Source organism: Mus musculus, chromosome 6, assembly GCF_000001635.26.
Source record: "Mus musculus strain C57BL/6J chromosome 6, GRCm38.p6 C57BL/6J".
NCBI classification, from domain to species: Eukaryota; Metazoa; Chordata; class Mammalia; order Rodentia; family Muridae; genus Mus; species Mus musculus.
In genome coordinates, this window is record NC_000072.6 from 83,609,652 (window position 1) to 83,637,126 (window position 27,475).

General features: G+C 47.0%; 1 non-coding gene across 1 annotated transcript; it reads left to right on the top strand.

Moving 5' to 3' along the window:
• The first annotated feature begins 4,221 nt into the window (after nucleotides 1-4,221).
• Nucleotides 4,222-4,362, top strand: LOC115490483. Its single transcript, XR_003956599.1, has one exon. It is a non-coding gene; the product is annotated as a small nucleolar RNA SNORA48 (small nucleolar RNA).
• The last annotated feature ends 23,113 nt before the right edge of the window (nucleotides 4,363-27,475 follow it).

Consider the following 27,475-nt stretch of genomic DNA (forward strand, 5'->3'; position numbering starts at 1 on the left):
GAGCGAGTGCCTGGTACTGGCTGAAACAGTTTTCTGGCACAAGGGTGCCTTGGCAATCAGGAGTCAAGGAATACCACAGAGTCACACTATGCAGCAAACCTCACGCAAGAGAGTGATTGGGAAGAAACACAGAATGGCAGCTCCCTCTAAGTGGGAACAGAGATGGAGGTGGACTGGGCAGAGAGGCGGGCTTTCAGAGGGTCTCTATCTAGAGCACCTGCAGGGAGCCAATGGAAAAGCACAGCACAGCTGCTGGTGGGCAGGCATTGCTTGAGCGCTCACCCCGAGTCATGGGGGTCCCAGGTTAGGGGACAGGCCAAGTTAGGAGGATTTTCCACTGGCTTATTACTCTACACTGGCTTGATGCTGAACATCCTGTCACAGGAGCATCTGTGGAGGAAGTTCCAATACATATGACCTTTCCTGTGTGACTATGTAAGTGTTCCTTTTTGTTACAGCAGCAGTTGTGTGTTTCTAGAGCTGTGTAGTGAGCTGAGCTTCCATGATTAGGAGTTTCTGTGGGAGGACCCACAGGATGGTTGTATTCATCTATGTAGTATGAGGTGGCATGCCTGTTTAATAAGTAGAGTCCACTGTGTATATATGGAGATGCTCAAAAAAGTTAAGGACTTAGAGGGAATTTGGGAGTCTTTGAGATTTGTGCACTATGGTGGAGTTTATATGCAAGCAGCGGCAGAGATCGCCCATGTACTTTTGTGTGTAGTAAGAACAATAAGATGGCCACACAGGAGGTTATGTGAAGAAAAAATTGCAGCAACCTTTGTAGATAACAGCTAGCATCCTCAATGCTAAGCTCAGATATGGAAGAGAGACATGTGAGAGGATGAGGGAGTGGTGGAGAAAGTGACAGAGCTGCCCTCCAGATCTCGCACAGAAAGAAAGGGAACATATGTGTTCCAGTACAGATGGAACCTAGGACATCCCCAATAAGAAACAAGGGCCATCAGGAAACACCCGGGACTAGTTCAAGTGCTGGAGTTAAACAAGCAATGGAAACCTACCACAGCTTGAATTGTGAGGCTGTGGGACACAGGCGTGAAGGGGGTTGGTCCAACTACCATAGAGGCAGAAGAACTAAGTAATGTAACTACCATCCCCCTTGAAGGTAAAGGCTGCATAAAGTGAGGCCGTATGGGGTGAAATGGGTCCCTGATGGACTGACTGTTTCTATCAGACCCATTAGGAACACTTGGCTATCTCCATTTGAGGTCTGAATAAATGTCAGAGGCTAAAGGACCATAAAGGAGGGCTAGAAGCTGTTGAGCAAACTGGGCATAGAAGCTGTGTTTGAACCCCACTTCCCACGGCTAGATAGAACTATGTTACAGAGTGAAAAGCTTGATTCAGCTGTGACTTCAAAGCTGATATGGAGCTTTAGCAACTTTGCTGAGCCCTTTGGAGGGGCAAGACCTTTTGAAAATAGGATGATAGGCTTTCACAGATATGTGACTTAAACCAGCACCTATGCATCTGTAAAGAGAGAGAAGCCAAGAGGACACAAGAAAAAGCAGGGAAAGAGGTTTCCCTGGCTTACTCCAAGATAAATGCAGCTAATTATGTTTAGAGCCAGAGTTTTTAGGAGGAAGGGGGGAAATGATAGAAAAGCAACTCCTAAGCTAAGTAGCTGCTGGGAGCCTGGAAAGCCGGAGGAGCAGCCTCAGCACATGACTGTGATCAAACAGTGCAGGGGCGACAGGCAAGCCTATCTCCGAGATGGGCAGTCACCCTCCCAGACCAAGGAGGGGGTAGTTCTTTCCCATTACAGGTAATACTAGGTGTGGAGGAGGTTTGCCCAGCCATGCTCTGGTGAGAAAGGAGGCCACATCTACAGCTACAGTGCCAAACCAGGGTTTCTCGCACCCAGGGATCCAGCAGGTGCAACAGGGGAGAACTGGAACCCATTCCCTGTCAAAGCAAATTCAGTCAGACCCACTGGATTCATCGAGAATGGAGAAATGATGAAAGGGTCTGTAGAAGATCTCCAGGATATGGAAATGAAATGGTTCAGGGAAGATTACAAAGAGCTAGTTAGGCTAGCATCTCCTTTCGATGATTTTGTACTCAACCTTGACCTGCAGAGGAAGCAACTGATAGAAATGGATGAAAGTTTCCCACACGGTCTTAGATGTCACTTATGTTAGACTTTACTATCTTCTGAGTTATCACCTCCTGGGATCACCTGACACTTGCTCAGCGCATATGACTATGGACTCTCAGAGTGCTTCACCAAGATTATCTTTAAAGCACAGCTCTGTTAGTTATGGTTTGGTGGTTCAGCATCCTGTCCTTTCCTGCCCATCCTCTGGAGAAGGTTTCCTTATATGCATGGCATGATGCTAAACTCTAAGTGTTTTGCAGATTTGGACAGCCCTGGAAGAGACATACAAATGCATCTAAAGGAGTGAGACTGGGAGATCAATCCGTATTCTGTGCCTGGCCCAGACACAGCTGGAAAATTCATGGGGGGCATTATGATTGGGTCAGATATATATATGATATCTGACCATGTTATTGAGAAAATTCTAGAACAGCCCATATCTACAAATGTAAAGGAGCTAGAATCATTTTGAGGGCTCTTAGGATATAGGAAATTTTTCATACCCCATCTTTCAAAGCTTCATATCTTCTGCATATTTGATGAAGAAGGGTGTTACGTGGCATCAGGACAGAAATGCTCAAGATTCTTTGGAGAAGGCCAAGATCCTTGTAGGGAAGGTTAAACAGCTGTGTCCCATTACCAAGTGTCCCTTCCTGGTGGAAGTCATCAAAAGTTCAGAAGGCTACAGCTGTCCGCTATAGCAAAAGCAACCTGAACAATTAGTTCCTATAAGGTTTTGGTCTCAGCCATGGAAAGAAGCAGAAGATCATTACACAGTACTACAAAAGGAACTGTGAGAGGTCTATAAAGCACTGCAGCAGGTGGATTCTGTAACTGGTCCTACATCAATGACTGCAAACAAACAAACCACAAAACAAAACCCAGCTTACCCCATAAAGGGATGCATTGAATGAAACTCCCAATACATGAATACTAAGGGGAGGGCTACATCCCTATGAGTTACTGACCAGGGAAGCCCATATATACAAATGTAAAGGAGCTAAAATCATTTTGAGGGCTCTTAGGATATAGGAAAAGCCATAAAGTTTATTTGCTTCCGCTGCTGGTTGTATGCCAGGCCTATATTGTAAGAAGACTATTGCTGAAGATGCTGCAGATTTGGCGGTAGGACATGGAGTTGCAAAGCTGGGACTGGACAGGATGATCCCACCTTGCTGGATGACTTTCAGATTGCATGAGGGGACCATTCAGGTTGCTGGTTGAGAACTTTCACCATCATTCCTCTGGCTATGGGCCCTGAGAGCTAAAATACCAACACACCAAGCAGGATGTGCCTGCTGGTGCAATAGTGACTCAGCTGTCACTGGTAAGACCAACAGCCTCCCAACTGGATTTAAGGCTGGCTCTATCAGAGGGAATTCCATGTCCAGTACTGTGAGCTAGGACAAAACCCTGTGACTAGGATAGTCATAGGTCTTAATTTAGATGTAACTTCTATGATTTCACTAGATGGCTGCCAAATGCCTGCCAAGCAGCCTTCTAAACATGTGTGCTTGGGCCCAGAGATCAGTCTTGCTATCAGCCTCAACTCACCTACACTCGCAAAGCTATGGAGAGCAAGTGACTGTGGCTGAGGCACAGTGATTTAATTCTTACTCACAACTCCTCCTGCTCCCCCTCCCCCTCATCCTCATCCTCCTCTTCTTTCCTCATTATTGTTCCTCTTTTTGCTCTATGTCTCCCTCCCTCTCCCTTCTGTTTCTCCAGGATCCCTTTCTTGGACAATGACGTAACATGGCAGAGGAACTCAACAGTCTGAATGAGTAGGAAGAGTAAATCAAAGAATGTTTAGGTCTGTTCAGATTAATCAATTCCAAGAACATAAAGATGCATAGAGGAATGTTCAAAACTGAGTCCACTAGGCCTTTCACCAACATTCTTCATAGGTGGTTTTTAGGAGATGTTGAGCGGCAAAAGGCAGAGAGAAGAGCATACAGTTGGACTTGGCTCCCATCATAAAGATGTCTTCATTCCCTGAGGAGGACAAGGATAACATGCAATTTGGACAACAACAATCCCATGTAACAGATGGTATGGCTATCTCCAATGATCATCAGATGCCTGGGTTTCATTTTGCCTCCCACCCTCCACAATGGGCAAAGAGACATCTTATTGATGCTGTTCTTATATCAGCCAGGGGCAGAGCAGATAGCAGGCCTTTGTTCATCTTAGCCTGAGGCCTGGCTTGGTCACCGAAGATGTCTTATGCCTAGAATACATAAAAATCAAATCAAATCTAGGCAGGGAAGTGAGGGAGGAGGAAGACAGAGATCAGGATTCCAGCATGCCATCTAGTGTGGTCATGGAAAGATGCCCACAGACCTGCCTTCCGCCCCAAAGCACAGGCAGGTCATAGATGCACAGATCCGGGCCTACCATCATGCATCACAGTGTGTTGCAGGAGGAGGAAGACAGAGACCTGTGGATAGGCATGCCACCCACGGACCTCTGGTGTAGAGAGCAGGCCTCCACACCATGCAGTGTGGTGTGGGCGTAGGTGTATGTGTGAAATGTCACCCAGTGGCCCACCAGCCACGTGGCCAGCCTGCAGCTGGAGCCACCATAATGTGCAAGTGTGTGGTGAACAGATGGAAGAGAAAGAGGAGTGGAACAGCTTGGTCATTATGAAGAGACACGGAATTGGAGATTCGAAGGTAGACAGTTGGGAAGTCCCAGCCTGAGCTGCCTCTGAGGGCCATGTCTGGCTACACTGCAGCAGATGTCAATGTCCAGTGTCCATGAATCATATTATTATCATATCAAACAACCATTAGCCCCTGGTTGTCGTAGCCACCAGAGACCACATGGCTGGATGCCCAGGGCCTGTGCAGAACTGGCCTTGCTCCTCAATGGCTACGATGCTCTAGAGAGCTGGCCCCACCTATCACCTCCACGGCACTTGGGAGAGCAGGCTCTGTGCCTCATACAGGCTGCACAGTAGAGCTGGCCTTGGTGGCAGGGTGTGAGTGAGCCAGCCCCCAAGGGTGTGAGCAAGGGAGAGCTGGACTGCCACTTGTCTGCTTTGAGGCGGCATGGGGACAATGCCCTCTCCCCTTCCCACCCCTCATCACCTGCAGCAGTTGGGAGAGCTGTCTTGAGAACAGGTGAGCTGTCTCTGCCCCTCACCAGCTATAGCACTTGGGAGAGAGAGCAGGCCCTGCACCTCACCTGAGCAGCACAGTGGACCTGACCTTGACAGAGGGGGCACAAGTGAGTAGACCTGAGGATGGAGAGCGAGAGCTGGCCCTACCAGTCTTCTACCATGAGGTGGAGTAGGTGTAGGGATGATGCCCTGCCCCGGCCCCTATCCACCTGTGGTACTTGGGAGAGATGTCCCGGGGGGGGGGGGCAGGTATGAGAGTGGGAGAACTAGCTAGCCCTGCCCCCTCACTACCTGTAGCACTTGGGAGAACATTCCTGGGCAACACAATGGAGCTGACCCTAACGGGGAAGGCATGGGTGAACCAGCCTCTCGTAGGGCCCCAAGCCTTGACTGGGCAGCACAGTGGAGCTGGCTCTGGAGGCACGGGTGCAGGTGAGCTGGGCCCAAGGGCACAAGAGAAGGAGAGTTGACCCTGCCTTCTACCAGTGGCGACCTTGTGTGGCCTAGCCAAAGCAGTCAGGACTGGAGAGCTTGCCCTGGTGGTGCAGATAAGGAAGAGCCAACATGCTGACCAACTCAGCTACCACCCAGATCCAGATCCAGGGCTCTACATTGCCCTATCTCAAAATCTATATCTGCGAATGTTTGGGATTCATGAAAGGGCCAGTCCTGCTGATCCAAACCTGCAGGACCTTCATGGTGTAGGGCAACAACAGAATAACTGGGAGGAGTCCTGATGAGGATCCAATATTGATGGTATTACTACTGGGTTCAAACAAATGAGACTTCTAAGTACTGCCGCTTGGATTTCAGACTCCATTTTGATCGTAAAGTAAAATTAAGTTCAAGTTCCCAGGCTACAGGGGATCTTTCCAGATGGCTAGCCAATTCCCTCCTTACTTTTTGTTGCCCCAAAACATGATTGTTCCTAACCATGAAAGAACAATGGAGTCTGATTGATGCAAAATTGGCACAGATACTTGTGAGTTTTGAACTTAAAAGCTTTGTGACAATCTGGCTTGGGGTCGCGGTTTAGATCCTGAGTTTGTGCTGTGGTCCTGATCGATCAATAGCGGTCCGAGTATAGTAAATTTTGTCATCTGCTTAAATACTTAAGATGAATGTTTGAAGATAGTGTCAGATCCCCAGTCTGTGCTGCTGTCCCTCACTAGTCAGCTTTTGCTACTTAATTCAAATAAAGCCCCTGCTTTGCTGGACTCTTGTGACAGAGTTGTTTTGGATTTTCAGACCCCAACATCACAGAAGCCAGAGACCTCAAACTAGAAGAGTGACTCATTGCAATGAATATTTGCAAATGAAGATGTGCAAAAGTTGTGAGGGCAAAAACGTTCTGAACGTTTGCTCAGAATAGATATATAGGAACATGTCTTTTTAGTGTTCTCGTTATAAGCTCACTCAAGAGCGGGACACAAATGAGCACAGAAATATATACATGAACACGTTTCAGGGAAGGCATTGTGTAATCCCTTCACTTGGAAGCATGTCAGAGGAGATCATGACAAGATAGCGTGTTCTGACATCATGAACTACAGAAAAGTATGTTTCAAACTTAGGGCGGGCTTGGCGATAGTGTGGTGGTAGGAGTTCTTTCTCTGATAGTGTGGGAAGCTCAGTTTGAATAGCCTGCACCGGAGTAAATAGCCAGGCATGGCTGCATGCTCCTGTAACTCCAGCATAGAGGTGAAGGGGGATAGCAGGCAGATTCTGAGAGCTTGGTGGCCAGTTAGGGTAGCCAAAATGAACTTCCCTTTAAGTGAGACACTTTGTGGTGGCACAGCGACATCCACAGGAAATGGTGAGAGTCATGAAGCCAGCTGCTTGTCACAGTTCCAGCGTAGCTAAGCAGACTGCTGCAATTGCTGTCCTGTCTCCAACTTTTGCATTTTGGCCTCTGCGTGTTGCATTCTTGGGGACCTTCTGCGTTATGATTCATTTTATGTCTTTTCCTGAGAAAATTATGTTTGAGTCTTTTTAGGAAAATCCTAAAATTAACTTCATCTGGCCATTATTTGGAAGTCGTCCTTCTGCCTTGGATATCATTAAGTGCAGATAAGCACATAGCCAGATGAGGCCAGAACTCCAGGTGTCTGCCCCTGAGCAAACTCTAACAGCATAATTGGTGAAGGGCAGACAGACAACTGATAAACTCTGACTCGCCAGAACTGGTAACGGATTCAAGGCTCCACTTTACAATACACTTAAGAAGTCTCTGAAAATATAAAGATAGGGAGTCGTCCAGGGTACACCATGGAAGAATAAAACTCAGTAAATTAGATTAAAATAACCCTTCCCTACTTGACAGCACAGGTGATGACACATAGTGAACGAAGTTAGATGTTAGTCTTTGCTGTTCATAAGAAACCTGGCCCAGATGTTTTGTCTGGAGTGCTGTAAAGCTGCCAGCCTGAAAGCAGGCTGTTATACGTGCTTGCTTTGGAGGAGACAGTCTTTAGATTCTTTGAATTGACGTTATAGGCTGATAACATTATTTGTATTTTCTAATTTCTATTGAACATGTAACCTTGGGCATGTAGTGAATAATCAAACACATAATTTGTACTTCTCGGATAATCATTAGTCTGTCTTAGTTCTGAAACCTGTATAAAGAACCTGAGTGCTAGTCAGTCAGAGCTGAGAGGATCCCGACCACTGCCTGCTCTCCTCTCATCTCCCTCTGCACACATGTGGACACACTATGTGCACCCACACATGTACGGGTAACATACAACTTTTACACTTATCTGGAAGCCAGTTTTCTTTCTTCCCAGCGTTGGAAGAGAGATTGTGACAGAGATCCCAGAAGAGTGGAACCTGCCCTTTTTCTGCGTGTCACTGGGACTGGAAGAACTCCATCATGTGGTTACGGAACTTAAGCGCATATTTGTTCTCTACTTCACGCTCTCGCAGAAATCTGAAGTGAAGCTTGCCCTGAAGAATGCTTTGCTCCTTTGGAACTTTTTAACAAAAGCAAAAATGAAGAGCTGGGACAGATAATTGGTTTAACATGAAGTGCTGTCATGAAGCTCCGTTGTGATAGCTGTCACGTGGAAGCCTCCCCAAAGTTTTACTATGTTTCAAAGTGTTAAGATATAAATTGCTTGATGTCAGACCCCGGAAGATTTGGCCCAGCGGGCTAACTGAAGTAGGGCTGAACCTGAGTTTCACTTGACCTTACCCAGATTGTTTCTGCTGACTGTGATGTTTGCAGGAACAGCCACAAGGCAGGGCACATGCAAACACTTGGAATTATGCACGTAGGAGTGAGTACTTTGGGTGTGAACGAAGGCAAGTGCTGCTCCATAGAGACAAAATACAGCCATCAGGACGACTCCTTTGGCTCATTTAAAAGTTTCTCTTCTGCAGTGCGTGGTCTCTATGCCATGATCTCCTACATCCTAGGCCAGCTACTTTATACCACCCAGACTCACAAGGGACTGCAACTTTGAAGAATTACTTTGAGTAACAGATACAATCAGAAAAGCTGTAAAAGCCCTGGGAAATGCTACTTTGACTTAACGCTAGAACACTAGGAACTGCATGTGCTCAGAGAGGATCATCTGGAATGGACTGACTCTGTCCAAAACTCTCCAATGTACAAGAGAAGAGTCCACCATTGGGAAGGTCAGATTTGCTTATATGAATCCAGCCTAGGGTAGGAGCCGGAATTCCTCCTGAATGAAGAAGAGCTCTTCCTTGTTCAGTGTGTGACAATAGTCACACCCTCCGCTCTGCATGAGAATGATCACGTGTGTTATGTGGTACTCCTCTCACCTGCAAAGAGAAAAACAACCTGTCACAATTCCCTAGGGCTCTCAATCCCACCCTCTCAAACCAGTCAGTGAAGCCCCGCCCACCCAGTAAGTGATTCCTCCTCCTCCCTCCTGCAGTTTCACAGCCTTCACTGTTTCTGAGCTTTGCTGGGTACCCTAGAAAGGCATAGATGCAGAGATGAGCCTGAGATGTCCCTCAGCACATCCAGGGTCTACTATGCAGCAGCCAGCAGGTCTGCTCAGGGCTCTTGAGGTGCTGTGGAAAGTGCCCCATCTCTCTGCTGCCTGAAGCAGCTTCTATGTGTCTGTCCTTTCATCTCCTAGTGGACACACTGCTTAGTACTCTTTTATCTCATGGTCTCATCCATCTGCAAAGAACTATATGCATTGTGGACATAGACGACGAAGATCTTAGATGATTATACGCACAGGCCCTCCACTGAGGAGCTCAGAACAGGACGCAAAGAGAACTGAATCCTCCTCCACTTAGAATTAGTCAACGAGCCCGCCTTCCTCCTCATGCCTGCCTATCTGCCTTCTTTTCCTGTGAGATGTGTCTCACTCTCTATCCAAGGCTGGCCATGAACTTGTAGGAAGCCTCCAGCCTCAGTTCACAAGTGGCTGGGATTGATTAAATGTTCTTGGAGAGCGACGGGAAGCCAAGGGGGAAGACAGTCTCAAATCAGGAAGACGTTCTCATTCTTTTGCTAGTGCTCCAGATAGGACACTGCAAGTCTTTATCCCTCTCAGTGTCCTTTCATGTAGAAGAGGGGGAGTTACTGCACAAATGCTGTGGAACAAACACAGGACAAGAGAGGAAAAGTCTGAGGTGACAAGGCCTGGTGTCCCTGAGCAGAACTCAGCATGTCAGCCAGGGAGAAAAATGCAAAGTCGCTGGGATTTTCTCCATGAGCCCCCATCCTCATGACGGAACCACAAAGTGGGCAGGAGGTTTCTTCTCCAAACGCTGGCTACAGCTGCCTGGGAGCAGTGGCCATGGCCTTTACTGTCAGCTTGAGTGGATGGAGCAATATTTCTAGATATGACCATGTGGTTATTGTAAAGAAATTTGTGTGGATTCACAGACTCAGGGGCAAAGTCCCCTCTCAAAGCAGGGAAACCTCTGGGAGCTAAGTCAGAGCTAAGCGGGACAAACAGGCAGAGAGGAAAAACAAACCTTCTGTCTCTCTCTCTCTCTCATGAGACAGACATGCCTTCTTTATCCTTAGTTCAATTCTCCAGGTTGACTGGCCTCTGGCTTCTGAGGTGTGGATGTTTGTCACCTCCCTGTGTCAGGCCTCTGATCTGTGGACGTGTGTCTCCTCCCTGTGTCACCTGGGCTCTCACCTCAGACTGAGCCTCACACACAAGTGGTTTGTGGAACTCTGTGATTTTCAGACAGGGCCCGAGCCAAATTGCAATGCTTGGCTTTAATCAGATACAGATGAGACCAACAGCTCCCACACTGTGAGCCTGTGCAGTCGGCAATCCACACACTTCCATACGACAGTGAAGGATTACGAGCAATCTGTTCATCTGGGAGAAATAACCAGCTAAGCTGAGGACCTGCGACTGCAGCTCTGCTGGGCTCAGTGCATGTACGCTGTCACAGTTGGAGTCTCGAGCTGCAGCTTTTCCAGGCTGCGTGTGCACATGAATAGCCCTGCAGTTCTGAGAGCATTGCTATTTGGTTTGAGGCTCTTCCTTATTCAAGAAGAGGTGTTGATTCATGCAAGTTGGAAGAGAAGGATCACCCAGTGCTTTAGAAACTTCCAAAAGGGCAGGCCTGCTGATGCACATGTGGAATTTCAGTATATGCTTGTTAAGGCAGCAGGAACTCAAGTCGGCCCATTCAGGTTTACAAGGCCAAGAGTTACAAATGAAAAACAATTTGGCTGAGATATTTAGGAACTTTCTTTTTCTGAGATATTTGTGGATTTCCAATTTTAGATTCTTCATGCACTATCTGGGTGTGTATTTGTGTGTCTATGATCTGTATGCATGTTTGTGTGTGAGCAAGGACACACAGGTGCTTGAGCACACCTGCAGATGTGAGCACACACCTGACTGCTGTCCTTCCCTGGCCCTTTGGTTCAACAATCTCTTCTGTGCTATGTCTGTCCAGCCAGCTGTGCTGTGAGAACCTGGGCTTCTCCTGTCTCCACAGCCCATCTCATCTTAACAGAACTTTGAATGTAGAGGCGGCCAACCACACCTGGGTTTCATGTGCTTTCTGAAGGTTCCACCTCAGCTCCTAACACGGTCACTGCCAGTGCTTTGCCCACAGGCTCATCACCTCCCTGGCCCTATGTGAGAACTTCCTGTGAGGGTCTACCAAGTGCTGAAAACATGATCTTATGTGACTGAAATTCTCTTGACTCTCAACTCTCCAGAAGGTTATCCGAGAGTCTGGCTTCCAGAGAATAACAGTGTAACACTTCCCTTATAATGGGAAAGGATTCAATATTTCCTTAATGTGCTTAATGTGATTCCTTAAATCTCCACAGAGCTCTTAGAAGATGAGAGTCTGACTTCCAACAAGTTTTGAGGAAATGGACTTGACTTAACCTAAGTAAAAGGTCATTTTTACAAGACAGTCAGGGTGGCAGGACACAAAAGGACAGCACTCGTCACACGAGGTTCTGTACCACAGCAGAGTAAGTGGCACCGTGGAAGCAGACGAGACTGAGGACGTGGACAAGGGGACACAGTCTTCTCTGTGGTGCTCGATGCTCCAGACTTCAGCACTGCCTCACCTTACCCATGAGCTGCCGTCTCACTCCTGCGTGGCTGACCCAGACGCAATGGGGACCACTTCTACACAAGTCTTTTCCAAGTCGGGAACCCGTGGTGACTTACCTGGCCTTGTTGCCATCCCACTTTCCCCAGGCTGAGTGGCTGATGCTGCTGTGCTGGAGGCTAAGTCCTCAGAGGCTTCCTCTGGGCCACACCCAGTGGTGGCTTGAAAAGTGCGGTTCCTACTAAAGAGGCTTCAGCCTTTGTAGATGACCGTGCTGCACCAGGGCCCCTTCCCCACGGTGACTTCCTTCCCCACCATCCACTGGCCCAGCTGGAGGAGAACCCCTTTGGCAAAGCCTTCTGAAGTTTTCTGTAGAATGTTTTTGATATCTTCCCAGAAGGCAGCACTCGGTGCCCCTGCGTCTTCTTTTTCCTTCTACAGAGAGAGAAAAGGATTTAGGCTAACACTTCAAATCTCGGGAGGAAAATCCTACTCAGCACAGAGATGACCAGAGTCCAGTTCTGTTCAAGCTCAGCATAGACTCTGTAACCCTGGTGTCATGGAGCAGAGTCCCCAGCCCCCTGCTCAGTCAGCAATAGCTAACTCAGTCTTCTCAGTACCACACTGTAGTTTGGGGGTGGGCCTTGAAGGGGGCTTGTATGTGTGCATATGTGTGCAAGTGAGTGTGGGGCCTATCCATTGACTCACAGACACCACTAATAGAGCACAGCACAACACGAGGGTACAGACTGAAGACCCCACAAGCAATCCCCGTCTCTGTGCTTTTCATACACTGACCTTATCTGCCAGTTGTTCATACTCTATGGTGTTCTGTAGAAATTGGCACCTAAAGCCCTGTTAAAAATGAAATTTACACTCTGAAATACAAAACCAAAAAAGATCAGACGCCACAGCCTCCGTTACTGGGCATCCTCACTAGGTCCAAACTCATGGTTTCCAGGAAGCTTTTGCTGTGCTGAGTTTCCATATTGCTCCCCAAATGTCCACCTATTTTAGTCATCTCTCCAGATAATGTCTCCTTTTATCCCTCTCTGCCCCACCTAACCCTTCCTGTTCCTGTTCCCATCCATCCACCCACATCATCTATTCTAGTTCCCCAAGAAAACCCATGTGTGCCTCTAGACCTCTCCTCTTTATCTAATGTCTCTGGATCTGTAGATTTTAGCATGATCATCATTTTCTTAACAGTTCATATCCACTTATAAATTACATATTATGTTTATCTTTCTGGGCCTGGGTTGTCTCAATCAGGGTAATTTTTTTCTAGTTCCATCCATTTGCCTGCTTATTATGTTATTTTTCCCAAGAGCTGAGTAATACTCCATTGTGTAAGTTAAATGCACCATATTTTCTTTATTGATTCTTCTGTTGAGGGACATTTGGGTTGCTTTCTAGTTTCTGGTTATTATGAATAAGGCTGCTATGAACACAGTTGAGCAAGTGTCCTTGTAGGATGGAATGGTTTTGGGGTATTTGCTCATGAGTAGTATAGCTAGGTCTTAAGTAAGATTGATTACTGATTTTCTGAGGACACTCCCTATTGATTTCCTTAGTGGCTGTACAAGTTTGCACCCCACCAGCAATGGAGGATTGTCTCCTTACTCCACATCCTCGCCGGCCTGAGTTGTCACTTGTGTTTTGATCTCAGTCATTCTAAAAGGAATAAGATGGAATCTCAAAGTAGTTTTGACTTTCATTTTCCTGATGGCTGTGGATGTTAAACATTTCTTTAAATGCTTCTCAAGGCATTTCAGATTCCTCTAACGAGTATTCCCTGTTTAAGTCTGTACCTCATTTTTTAATTGGATTGTTTAGTTTGTTGGCATCTAATTTCTTGACTTTTAAAATATATTTTAGATATTAGTCGTCTATTAGATGTGCAGTTGGTAATAATCTTTTCCCCTTCTGTAGGCTGTCACTTCCTCTAGCAGCTGATGGGAGCAGAACTGTGACATTATCAGGCAAGGGTAGGTGATATATATAAGATTGGGGGGAGAGGGTAGTATGGTAGTGAGCTTTCTGTCACGTAAAACAGCAAGGTGAGCTACTATGGAAGAGAAAAGTCTTACTTCAGCTCACAGTGCTGGAGGTTCCAGTCCACAGTCCCACAGCTCCTGTGGAGTTTTGTCCCATGGTAAGGGAGGGTGTCATGCAAGAAACACTCAGCAGAGCAAGCTTCTTCCCCATAGACTGGACAAATGAGAGAAAGAGGGGTGCCAAGGATATATAGAGTGCTCGCCTAGCATGAGCAAAGCCCTTATAGTTCTATTGCCAGCATCCCATAATATTTAGCATGGTGATACACGCCCATAATCCCAGTGTTTGTGAAGTGGAGGCAAGAGGATGAGAAGTCCATGGACATCCTTGGCTACATAATGAGCCCAAGGCTGATGTGGCTATAAGAGACCCTGTGTTTAAAAAGATATGGGGGGGGGGTTGGGCTGTGCAGTAAGTTTCAGGTTCCTACCTTTGTGAGCTGTCGCCCATGCGGGAGTGGGATTGGGTGATACAGCTGTCTTAGAATCATTCGATTCCTTAAGAACCCCTTCACCCATACACCAATAAAACTCATTTGTCCACCAAGTTGGACTTTGTTGGTATTAATATTTGGATTATCTCTCTTTCTGGGGTGAGTAGGTGTGTGTGTGTGTGTGTGTGTGTGTGTGTGTGTGTGTGTGTGTGTGTTGTGTTTGTAGATGTGTGTGTATATGTATTGAGTCCCCCCCCCCCCGCCAAGAAAACTTTGTTACATAATAAATAACAAAGACCAATTTGGCTCTTGTAGTTTTTGATAAATTTGGATAGCATTTGCATATTCTAGTACCTACAGGTATTTCTACTATTTGTTCTTTGGGTCACAAGCAAATAATTGTTCATAATTTCCAAAGTGTTATGTGTTCTACTCTTCTAAGCATTATATACATGTATATACATACATATACATATGCATCCCAGACTGGGTCTTACAATCTTTCTGCCTCCTCTGCCAAATTGCTCCCTGAGCCATAAGGGGAGGGTTTGGTGAAGACATCCCATTTAGGAATAAGTTTTCTAACGTCTCTCACTTTCTGCACATTGCCAACAAACTATTTTATCAGTCAGTGTCAATTTGGAATGTGCCTAATTTATGTTTGTTATCATGTCAATTGTAAACAAATTTTGTTCTGTTAACATAGCTTCTACCTTTCCAATTAGTAATATAGTGATATTGACCTGTTTTTCCTTATGGGAAGATTTTCAAAATGGTAAATACATATTGGTTAAAAATCGACTAAAATATGACTCTCCTCTCCCCCCGCAAAGATTTAACTAGTGATTGTCCACTCACTCATTCAATACCTCTCACTTTCCTGTCAGTTTACACAGGTCTACACTGCTGTGAATATCCTAATAGTGGATTTGAGGTACCTTCAGAAATTAGTCCAAGAGCAGCACACCACAAAAGCCCTCCAACCAGTGGCACCAGGCCCCTCCTTCCTGCCCCAGCCTATGGCCACTGCAGTGAAATGTCCCACAGGAGCTGTCCAGAATGGCAGCTCCTGTCAAAATGGCGGCATCCCCTCAGCCTGCAGCCATCACAGGCGCTGCAGGAGCTATCCACGGTGGCTGCATCATCCCTACCTCAGCCCATAGTTTTTCAAAAATCACCACTGCAGGAGCTGTCCCTCAAGAGCTGTCCATAGTGGCAGCACCTCCTCTCCAGCCCCTCACCCTGCCCCCAGCAGCCCCATAGAGATGGCGCCTCAGCAAAAGTCGTCTGCATTAAGGAAAGACTTCCCACCCTAACCCATGGGCCCAACGCAGGGAAAGAGGGATGAAAAGAGCCACCAATCCCCGAGCTTCTCACAAGAACCCACCAATCCCCGAGCTTCTCACAAGAACCCACCAATCCCTGAGCTCCTCCAAGCTTAGGACTTGAAATCCTACCAATCCTTATTCTGGAAATACCTGCCCCGAGAAGCTCCACCCCCTCAGAAATCCTATATAAGCACGGCCCTTTTGTCCAGTTCCCTGCTGTCTTCTCCCTGGAGCAGAGGACAGCCGTCCCTGGATTTGTCCCTGGGACCCTCCAGTAAATCTCTCTCATGAGATATTTCTGCCTGGTGTGACTCTTGTTGGAAGAAGCAAAGAAGCAAAGAGAAGGAGCAGGGCTGAGGCCTCTGAGCTTCTCAGCTCAGCTGGGGATCCCCTCCCCTGGGAGCTGCAGTGCCTCTGCTGAGGAGGCTCCCCTCAGAGCTGTGTGGTTCCTGGGCTTACGAGTTCCAGGATACCCTTCCATCCGAGCAGCAACACAAATACAAGCTAGTGTAAAACTGATTTCTTAATGGCTGCCATAATTACCCACAGTCTATGCTGGGACTTAGTCCACTAGAATTCAGATATCCTGTTCTTTGGTTGTAGGTGAATCGGAGATTTCCTAGCAGGCACAGGAGCCTCTACCAGAGTGCTGAGGAAATCTTGGACTTGAATAGTTCTTTTTTTCTTTGGTGTTTCCTAGAACAAAATGTCATGATGTCCACAGCTATCATGACACCTGTTCTACGATGTCAGTTAAAAAAAAAAATGGCTGTCAATGAATGGGTGTGTTGATACATTTTTTTTTCAATTTGGCTGAGATTATTAAAAATGTCAGCATGTGTTGTAGGGTAAAAGAACCAAAGGAAAACCATCCTGACTCTGACTTGACTCCAAGCCCAAGCTCAGGGCTAAGAATCCTATCAATCCCCAGTCTTGCCGCAGAAACCCACTAATCCCTGGGCTTGCCCCAAGCTTAGAACTTGAGATCCCAACAGTCCTCAATCCTGGAAACCGCCACTCTGGAGCCCTCCCAAAGAAACCCTATATATACTCTGCCTTCTGCTCAGTGCCCTGCTATTTCTCCTGTGAGCAGAGGCAGCCACCTTCCTGGGTCATACCCCATCACCACACACACACACACACACACACACACACACACACACACACACACAAATAAGCCTCTTATATGAAGTTGGTTGCGAGCTGTGAGTTTGTGGTGTTTCTTGGCTCCGGGATGCTGGGATTCCTCTCTGAGCAGAGCTGTCACACTTTCACTAGGGAAAGCACTCCTTGCCAGAGCAGAACTGTGACACATGCATTGTAGAAATCTTCCCCACAACCAGAACCCTCCCTTCAGATCTGCAACACTTATCATGCGTTTCCTTCATCCCATCCCATCACATCCGTGTCTCTGAATTTAGATAGTTCTACAGTCATAAGGATGTTCAGCATTTTTTTTTGTAATGGGGGGGGGGGAATGTCGTAAATGTATGTTTGCTTTTGAACAGAAAGAAGATATTCATCTGTGAAAGTGAATACCCGAACAGTATATAAAATGTGCATGATATACTACTTCATAAAGAATGCACAGGTGTTGGGTGGGAGGAGAAATGATTTTTTGTTCCTTGTCCTGGGCATTACCTTCCATGTCTGCGCTACCGGACTCGAGCTACAGAGGGCGGGGTGGTCCCACAGGCCTGTTGACTGGCACAGGAGCACCGGATGGGGAGAGCATCACTGTACCGCTGCTGTGGAACCTTCAGTGATTCGGATGGTCCTGAGGTCGTTGCTCTGACAGTTGTTGGCCGCGCCTGCGTGGGGTGGGCGGTGTCAAGTCGCCCACATGAGCCAGGGACTTAATAGCCACGGTGGCCGTGGTGGGGACTTGGACATAGCTGACTGTACCCCACCGAAGAAGAAGGGGCAGAAATCACATCCCCGAAGGGTAAGGCGCTCTGTGCCAGCCTAGGCAGCCGTGGGTCTCTCCATGGGTTCCTTCCGCCTCCCCGAGTTCTTCGTGCCCCGCAGCATTCTGGGGTCTCAGGTCTGTGGATCTCCGGCCAGAGCGGGAGTGCCATGGGGAGTGGCTGCCAGCATTGGGTCGCCTCTTGATCACAGGGACTCGCAGTCCTCAGTATTTAGACACAGACTGCATGAAAGATCGGTCTGAGTTGGAGACACCTTGCCCTCCGGACCAGTGGGACACATTCTGTCACTTCCAGAACTCTGGAAGCAGACATGCCACTTGCGGGAATTTCCTCTGTCGTTGCCCCTGGATAGTTTTATAACTTACCTCACAGGTACTGGTGAACACTTTACTTCCTGAAAAATCTCTGCTTGCCTTCCCATAATTCACTATGCTTTTTGTTTTACCTCCAGCATCCTACTGCAGAACTAGCCTGACCTATTACAGAAGAGTTATACATGTGTCCGTTTATCTAGTCTCATTTCCCTCCAGTGTTTTTATTTTTTTTAACACAAGAAACCCTAAATATAGCAAATTGCTTAAAATTGGAATCGAGTTGGGGTTCGTAACACTAGGTTCTACCAATCTCAGAGCCTCTGGGTCTCCAGCCAGGTCTCTTGCCACTCAGTCCTCACTCTCTGCCCTTCAGCTATACAGCAGGAACCCTGCTCCGACCGGAGAACTACACAGCTCTGACTCCTGGCATGACTGGGTTGTGTGTGTGTAAGGTTGTTGTTTCCTTGTCTATTCATTCAGGTTATCCATTCATGTAAGAATGTGGGGCTTTCTACTGAGTACACTGGTACAGTTGTGTGGAGACTACAAACACTATAGCGAAAGGATAGAGTCTGAACTCTCAGCCAGTGTGTGTGTACTCACCATTATTCCTTTGAAGATTTAGTTAGCATATGGAACACAGAGCTTCATTATATTTTCTTGAATATAATTATTCAAGAAACATTGCTCATGTTAACTTCCCCGCTATTCTCCTCTGTGTCCTTTGCAGTGCCAACATTTTCTTCCCTGAATTGTCAATCTTATGTGTTTATTTCATATATATACATAAGAATATACATACACATATACATATAGGATTGACAACTCGGGAAGAAAATCAGGACTTTATGTGTTTGTCTGTATATATATTTGTATACATATATGTATGTATATATGTATATATAAGTATATATATACACATACATATGTGTATGTGTGTATATATATGTGTGTATATATATATATGTGTATATATATATATATATATATATATATATATATATATATATATATAGTTGACAATTCAAGGGAAGGAAACCAGTGCCAAGGACATAAAAGAGAATAGCAGGGAAGTTAACATGAACATGATTATACACAAGAAAATATAATGAAGTCCTGTGTTTCATATGCTAACCATATATACACATACATATATAATATATCTACATACACATATATACAAATTCCTCATTAGAGAAAATACTGCTTGTCTTTTCTTAGTCCCCAGTGCCATTTTTTGTTGCCCCTCCCTCCTTTCAACCCCATCTTTCTGTGACAAAAAGCCTCTTCTGCTTTTATGTCTTCTCTGTCACCTTAGGAATTGAAGCCAGGTTGTTTTACCAGGATACGAGAGTTCTGTTTGTCTCTGGTTTGGAGCGTTGCTTATTGGTGGAGACCGCTGTGCTGTTTTTGGTACCTTATATCTAATTTTAAGACAAGGAAACAAGAAGTACAGGTTGTTTCAGATGGAGATGTGTGTGTTGAATGGCAACCGGCAAAGCAGAGAGAAGGGAAATGCCATTCAGGTTTGGCTCCAACTTAAAGGCACCTTTGGTCTCTGAAGATCACAAGAACAACAAGCAAAATGGCTAACCACGCTCCTCTGTAACAGGTGGAAAGACTGTCTCCAGTGGACAGCAGATGCCCAAGTCTCATTTGCTGTTTTCAAAGTTTCTTTGTAAAAGGTAAATGAAAGTTAATTGAGGATTCTTTCAGGAATCTAAATTCCACTTGCTGGAGGTCCTCAACCAGGAGGTTCTCTGTCTTGGTTTTGGTTTTTCTAATAACAAATTCTTTGTAATGTCACTTTACTAACCTGAAATGGGATTCCCAGATCAGTCTAAACCACATTCTTATAATTTTAAGGAAAGATCATTAAGTGCAATGTCCTAACTATGATATAAAGAATAAACAGAATTTATGAAACTGTGTTTCAGTGTGTGTGTGTGTGTGTGTTGGCTACACTAGAATCGTAAGTAATACAGTGCCCCCTGTGTCAATAAGGTGGTCACTACTGGCAACTCAGTGAAAATTAAAGTTGTGGGGAAGAAAACGTTATGAACATTTGTGAAACCAAGCTATATGTTCAGTAACAGACACATAGGAACTTCTCCCCTTGTACTGGCTGATTTTGTGTGTCAACTTGACACAAGCTGGAGTTGTCACTGAGAAGGTAGCCTCGGTTGAAGAAATGCCTCCATGAGTTCCAGCTGTAAGGCACTGTCTCAATTAGTGATCAAAGGGGCAGGGCCCAGACTATTATGAGTGGCCCCTTCCCTGAGCTGGTTGTCCTGGGTTCTATAAGAAGGCAAGTTGAGCAAGCCAGGGGAAGCAAGACAGTAAGTACTACCCCTCAATGGCCTCTGCATCAGCTCCCGCCTCCAGTTCCTGCGCCATGTGAGTTCCAGACCTGACTTCCTTTGGTGATGAACAGCAGTGTGGAAGTGGAAGCTGATAAACTCTTTCCTCCCCAACTGCTTCTTGGTCCCGGTGTTTCAATGCAGCAATAGAAACCCCAAGACACCCCTGTATTAATGTTCACATTCTGAGCTCATACAAGAGTGGGAGCACAGAAATTATATAGATTAATATATGTTTCTGTGTGTGCATGTGTATCAGGGAAGGTAGCGTGTGTGGCACATGTGTGTAACCCCAGCACTTCGGAGGCAGGTCAGAAGAGATTGCACCTAAGCCAGCCTGGTCTGCAAAGTAAACTCCTGTCGACATGGGCTACAGAAAAGAGTCTGTTCAAAGAACCCCAAATTTGGGCTTAGAGACAGCATGGGGTAAGAAGTGTGTGGAGCTCAGTCTGAATATCCAGTACCCGTGTAAATAACCAGGCATGGTTGCATGTTCCTGTAACCCCATTATCAAGGTTGCGGGGGAAGACAGGCAGGTTCTGACAGCTTGCTGACTAGCTAGCCAAGCTGAAATGATGGGCTTCCCTTTCAGTGAGGGGTGAAAATCAGGAGAGGCAGACACTCAGTGTGTTACCCTACTCTCTGCACTCATCCACACATGTGCATATCACACACACACACACACCCTCCCCTCAAGTTTCACAAGACAGTCATACTTTACCTGAAAGTGAGTTTTCTTTCTTCCCAGTCTGGAAGAGAGATTGTGATGGAGCTTCCAGAAGAGAAGAACCTGCCCTTTTTCATTGGGTCTCATTGTGCGTCCATCTCGTGGAGCTGGGAGAACTGCATAATGTGGTCAGGGAATTTGAGCATGTTTATTCTCTCTCACTTTGTTCTCTAACAGACACTTGAAGTGAAGCTTGCTCCTGAAGAGTGCTTGTCAGCTTTGGATCCTTTTAACAAAGTCTGATCATTGACTTAACATGTATGAAACACTATCACAAAGAAGAGTTAGGTAGAACACTTGTATTTTCTAAGAATTTGGTAGTTTGGTGTACATATCTATATTTACACATGTGTGTGACTGTATGTAGTATGTGTGTGTGCAGGTCTGCATGTGCACATATGTAGACTAGTGGAGGTTATCGAGTGTCCCTCTTTATCACTCTTTCCCTGTTCCTTTAAGAGACCTTTGAGGCAGGGTCTCCTCTGGAACTTGGAGTTCATGGGTCTTTCAGCTAGGATGGAATTCAACAAGTCAGTCTTCCTGTCTCCATCTTGGTCAGGAGCAGGCTCACAGGCTCACAAGGACACTGGGATTGTTCCCTGTGTGCTGTGGTCTGAATTCTGGTCCTCATGCCTGCATAGTGGGTGCTCTTAAGCACCAAACCTTCTCTTCATCCCAGAATTCTGTTTAAGTATTCTAAATGTCTGTTTCCATTGGTTTCCACCTTATGCTGATGTGAAGTCTGGTCTTCTTTCATGGGTGACTTTGATAGGGAAACTCATGTTTTCCCTAATTCCATGGTTTTTGCTTGCTATCTCAAATGAAGGTTAGGATTTTGAGACTGAGACAGGAGGATCCTGAGTTCAGAGCCAGCCTAAGCTATATAATGAAGGCTTTGGGGGTGGGGAACAGAGATGGGGAGATAGCTAAGACAATAAAGTTCTTATACAGTTCAGGGAGGAGGTCCGGGTCAGTCAGAGACACTTGACTCAAAAAATAAGGTGGATAGCTCCTGAGGGAGGACACTCAAGGTTGACCATCAGTCTTTACATGTATGTGTGCACACCAGCGTGCACACCAGCACATGCACATGCATGTGTGCACACAAGGGCATGTACATGCTTGTGTACACAACAGCACATGCACATGTATGTGTGCATACCAACATATGCACATGCATGTGTGCACACCAGCACATGCATATGCTTGTGTACACACCAGCACATGCATGTGTACACACCAGTGCATGTACATGCATGCACTCACAAGATGGTGTAGACACAAACAGATGTTGGAGAGAGGAATGAAAGTGTAATGTTTACTCATTGTGCCTAAGTACAGTCCCTGCTCCTCAAGTGACCTTCTATAAGCATTGTTCTCTTCCGTCTCCAGGACCAGTCCCTAGTAACCTCTGACTCTTAGACATTCTGTGTTGAGTGAGTGAATCACACCAAGCAAGCTCTGAGGGTTCCTGAGGATTCTTTCCCCTGGCGTCAAACAACACAAGCACCATTTCCCCATATTGAAGGTCCCCATGTTTTGCTGTTCACAGCAGAAAGTTCACAATAAACAAGACAAAGCACTTTTTAAAGACGGAACAAGAGAAGTCTCACCTCGCTGTTGAAGGTGACAGCTTGTGACATGCTGCCTGCCTGTGTTCCTCTGCTATGCATCTCATAACCAAGGTGATCCTGGTTCTAGCATCTGCGTGCATGTTGCTGTGTGGGTTCTTTGCTGGTGCAGGGCCTCACTGCCAACCACAGGCCGCCCTGAAGCAGCAGAGCTTCTGCCCGTGCTTCTGAATGCTTCACCTTTTTTCTTTTTAACTCGTTGACATAACTAAACAGCGAATGTTGCCAGAGCTGCCTTGTCATTTTGCAGTTGGTTCTCTCATAAGTGTTTGTCCCCACTCTTGGATTTTCTGTTTTCAGCCGATGCTGGTACGATCTAGACTTTAATCATAATATGATTTATATGTGTGTGTATGTGATGTGAATATAAACGTTTGTCACAACAGACATAAAAGACATAACAGCAATCCAAAATAACAGTTTGTGGTATGTTTCCTTCTCAGAATTCTGCTTCCTTGCAGCTTTTTAAAAGCTTCACAGTAGACCAGTTACCGTGGTTGCAATCTCAGCAACCTTGGGAGGAAGAGACAAGAGGATTCTGAGTTGCAGGACAGCCTGGGTGTCCTCGTAATACATAATCCTAACTTGTCAGGGTGTAGAGAATACGTGACAGCTGAGTGCCTGGCCCTGCAAGAGCATCTGTGTCAAGAGTGCATCGCTCCGGGCACTCTGCTGGGGAGGTGACAGGCACACAGCAAGAGCTACGGGTGGGAGGAGAGATGTGGCCGCTGTGTGGACGCGGCAGGACTGCTGCTCTCATGAGCTCCGTGCATTACAGGGCTGGGCTAGAGAGTCACAGATCCAGGGCTAAAGGGCCCTAGACCCTCTGGTGCTTTCTCCTTGAGCTCAGTAGGGTAGGGTGGGACTCACCATGAGTCAGGACATGCTATTGGGAGGAGGGAGATCTAGGTTCAAGACACACAAGGAAGTCTATGGTCTATACCCCTCTTACCCATTCAGGAGGCCTAGGCAGGGCCCCATGAAGAAACAGGATGTGTGGAGGGTCAGACTGTGCAGTCAAAGGGCCTTACACCTGCCTCACCTTTTCTAGCTTCAAAAGGCAGAAAGGAGACAAAGGATGAGTCTGGGGGCATCGGGAGGAGGGCAGGACCCAGGCGGCTCCACCACCTGCAGGTGCTGGCATCACCTACAAACCTCCAGGTGTTGATTGTGAACACTGGGTCACAGCAGTTATCCCACAGGCTGGAATCACCCCGGGGGTGGGGGGATTCTTACACACACACACACACACACACACACACACACACACAAAACACACTGAAGTTCCTGTGCCCAGGGTTCGGATTTCATGAGTCTGATGGGTCTGAGTTCCTGGATTCATGCAAATGTATGCATACACATTTACCTACATTGTAAAAGCTTAAACTAAATTTGCCAGAAGTGCTCGGACGTACATATACAACTTGCTCAGCACTGATAAAGTTTTGAGTTCCATCCACAGACAAAATACCAGACTGCAAACAGTTCACAGCACAGTACCAGAGAGCCCCTGAGCTTCAGTGAGAGGTTCCCCTTGTTTTGGCTACTTGCTGCAGTTTCTTTCTTTTCCCGACTTACCACTTTCATTATGTTTCCAAAACTATTTTAACTATTTTTTTATTTTTATTTTTTAAATTTGAACTTTCACTGCCTAAAGTAGGTCTGAATTTCTGGGCATAAGTCATCCTCCTGCCTCAGATTCCAGAATACAGAAGCCACATAAAGGCCAACCCACACCTTTAGGAAACAGGGAAAGAAACAAAAAATGAGATAAAATAGGGGAGCTGCCTGTTCCGTTGGGAGTTAGAAGGCACGCAGTAAAGAGTCACCTTCTCCTCTCCCCGGCTGCCCTCCCTGCACCTTCACCAGATGCAAGCTGGGGTGACTGTCTGGGCCACACCAGCAGCTTCACAGTGGGTCAAAAGTGCATCTCTGCAGAGACAGAGAAGGGAACAGACATGCAGGCGCTGGCCCTCTCTCCTCCCCAGGAAACAGCTGAGATAGTTTCCTCACAAGAACCCTCAGGTCAAACCCTTCTTGTTCTCCAGCGGGCCTTCAGAGCCATGAGTCACAAGGAAATGCCAGTGCAGGGCCCTGTGTGCTTTGATCACAGAGGAGCTGCCATTCAGGCAGGGCTGGGAGCCACAGCACAGGACAGGGACCAGAGACGCCTGGACTAAGCTGTGTGCGCAGTGTAAAGCTCCACAGCATCGTCTCCCCATCTGCTGAGGGCCAGGCTGAGAGAACTCTGTGTGCAGTGAGTAGGGAGTCAGCCCATCTTCTACACAGTGAGCACAGGACACGTGCATGGTGGGGTCTATGTGGAAAACTTGGTTCTAAGTCCATCCTATATAGTGACTTGTCTTTTAGAGAGAGGGTCTCATGTAGTCCAGGCTGGCCTTGAACTTGCTGTCATGAAGGATGGCTTCCAGTTCTTCTGCTTCCAACTCCCAAGTTGGGAATCACATTGATGGAGCCCAGGCAGGGTCCTATGCAGTGGCTCCCGTTCCCACAGCAGCCCCACGAGGGTCGCCTCTAGCTACTGCCATCCCACAGAGGAGGAAGCAGACATGAGAAGCTGTCTCTCCCAGCCACGGAGACTAAGATGGAGCTGACTCATCCCCTTGTCTGGCACAACCCCATGAGGTAAATTGACTCTCTGATAGCAAAGACAGTTTCAAAAGCAGATAATGTAGGGGCTCTGCTGTTGTCCAGACAGATGGACAGGGCCAGACAGAAGCTGGCCAGAGCACCTGTGCAGAAGGCTCTCAGAGCTGGGAGAGCCATGGCTGAGGGTGTGACTGCTCAGGTGACTTCCAGAGGTGCAATGGAAGGTGTATAGACAGGGTGAGGGGGACCGAGACTGCAGTCCTGAGATCTGCAGAAGATCTGAGAGGGAAGACTGCAAGACAGGCAGGGCTTTGGGGAGGCTCAGAAGGCAATGCGAGGCTGAGGAGAAGGCTTAGTAAAGTTCTCAACCTCAGGAGCCTGAATACCTGAGTCTGGATCTCTGAAATCCATAGAAAAGCCAAGCTCCTTGTCTTCAAGGATGTGAGGAGGAGAGGCAGAGACAGAAGGGTACTGAGGTTTCAGCCTGCTTGAACCACATGGCAAAGTTAAGCTACTGAGAGACCCTGGGTCAAACTGATGGTAGAAGATGCCTGAGGGCTGACACTTGTGACTATCTCATGACCTCCACACATGCAGACATGCACTCCATGCAGACATGCACACATGCACTCCATGCACTCCATGCACACATGCACACATGCACTCCATGCACACATGCACTCCATGCACACATGCATTCCATGCACTTCATGCAGACATGCACTCCATGCACACATGCACTCCATGCACTTCATGCAGACATGCACACATGCACTCCATGCACACATGCACTCCATGCACACATGCACTCCATGCACACATGCACACACAAATACATACTGGAGTGGGGGTAACAGAAACAGAACTGTGCTGTGTACACTGCAGATCATACCCTAGTTCTACGGCAGGAGAGCCACCAGGACCTCCCTCTTCTGAAGCTCATGGGCCTCACCATATCCCAAGTGCAGCCCAGTCCTCTTCCCTCCTCTCCAACTGCCACCAAGGCTTGCAGCTTGGGGATTTGGGGATAATTTGGCAGTTGAACTGCATCAGGAGCATCCTGTGGCCCACCAAAGAGTCAGTAGTACTGGTTCCTATACCTGAAGGCAGGAAAGAGGGAAGACACCCCTAATGGGTGTGTTGCCCACCCAGGCACTCAGGCAGGAGTCGTCCTGGACCTAAGTTTCAGGATTGCAAATATGCAGCCCGGAGTGTGAGGATGACTTGCTGGAGGGCTGAGTTACTTCATCCTTTTATTTGCTAACCTTCCTCATCCTCTGTCACAGAGTCTGCAAGACGACTCAGCGGCCAAAGGCACTTGCTGTGCAAGCTTGACCCCAGTTCAACTCCTAGAGAGTCAGCTTCACAGACCTGTCTTGTGCTTCTACAAGCACAGCAACACACCCAAGAGTAAATGTGTTGTTCACTTAATTATGTTACCTTTCTTTCAGAGTCCTCAATTTCTTAAGAAACTGCCCCCTCATCCCCAGGAAACCAGCTGTCATCACACAGCTTCTCTCAGTTAGAGACATGTTTCTCCCATCCATTTGTCGAACCCAAGCTTCCATCCATTGTAAGCTCAAGCCTGGGAGCCCTGGGATACCCTCAGTACACATAGGTGGTGGGCATTACCACAGCCTGCTTGTACCCCCAAGCAATCCTTGTCACAAACAGCAGCTGAGTGGAGTTCCCACAGGACAGACAGGGTGGACAAGCACTTCAGAGCGACAGGCTTCCCACTTCCCCCAAATCAGCTGAGGATCTGTCTCCTCAATGGCGCCAGTCAGTCTGGGAAGAATTTCATCCCTATGCCTCTGTCAACCTCTGGAGGAGAAGTAGCCAGCCTGAAACTGAGCACTGACCCTGGAGTATTGGCAACAGCCCTGTCCTCATTCCACCCCATTGGTGGTGGTGGTGGTTGATGATGATGGTGGTGGTGATGGCGATGGCGGTGGCGGTGGCGGTGTGTTGTGTTGTGTTTTGTTTTTTTGAGACAGACTCTATCTCCATAGTCCTAGCTGTCCTGGAACTCACTGGGTAGACAAGGCTGGCCACAAATTCACAGAGTTTGTGACATTTTCTTTCAAAGTTCTCGATTTCTTGACTAAGAAACTTCCCCTCATTCCCAGAAAACCAGTTGTGAGGTCCACAGCTTCTCTCTTTTCGAGTAATGTTTCTCCCATCCATTTGTAGAACTCAAGCTTCTGTCAATTGTAAGCTGAAGGCTTACAATTTAGGAGGCTCCCTCTGCCTCTTACATTCTGGGTTAAAGGTGTGCATCACCACGTCCAGCTAGCCCAACTGTCTTTTGA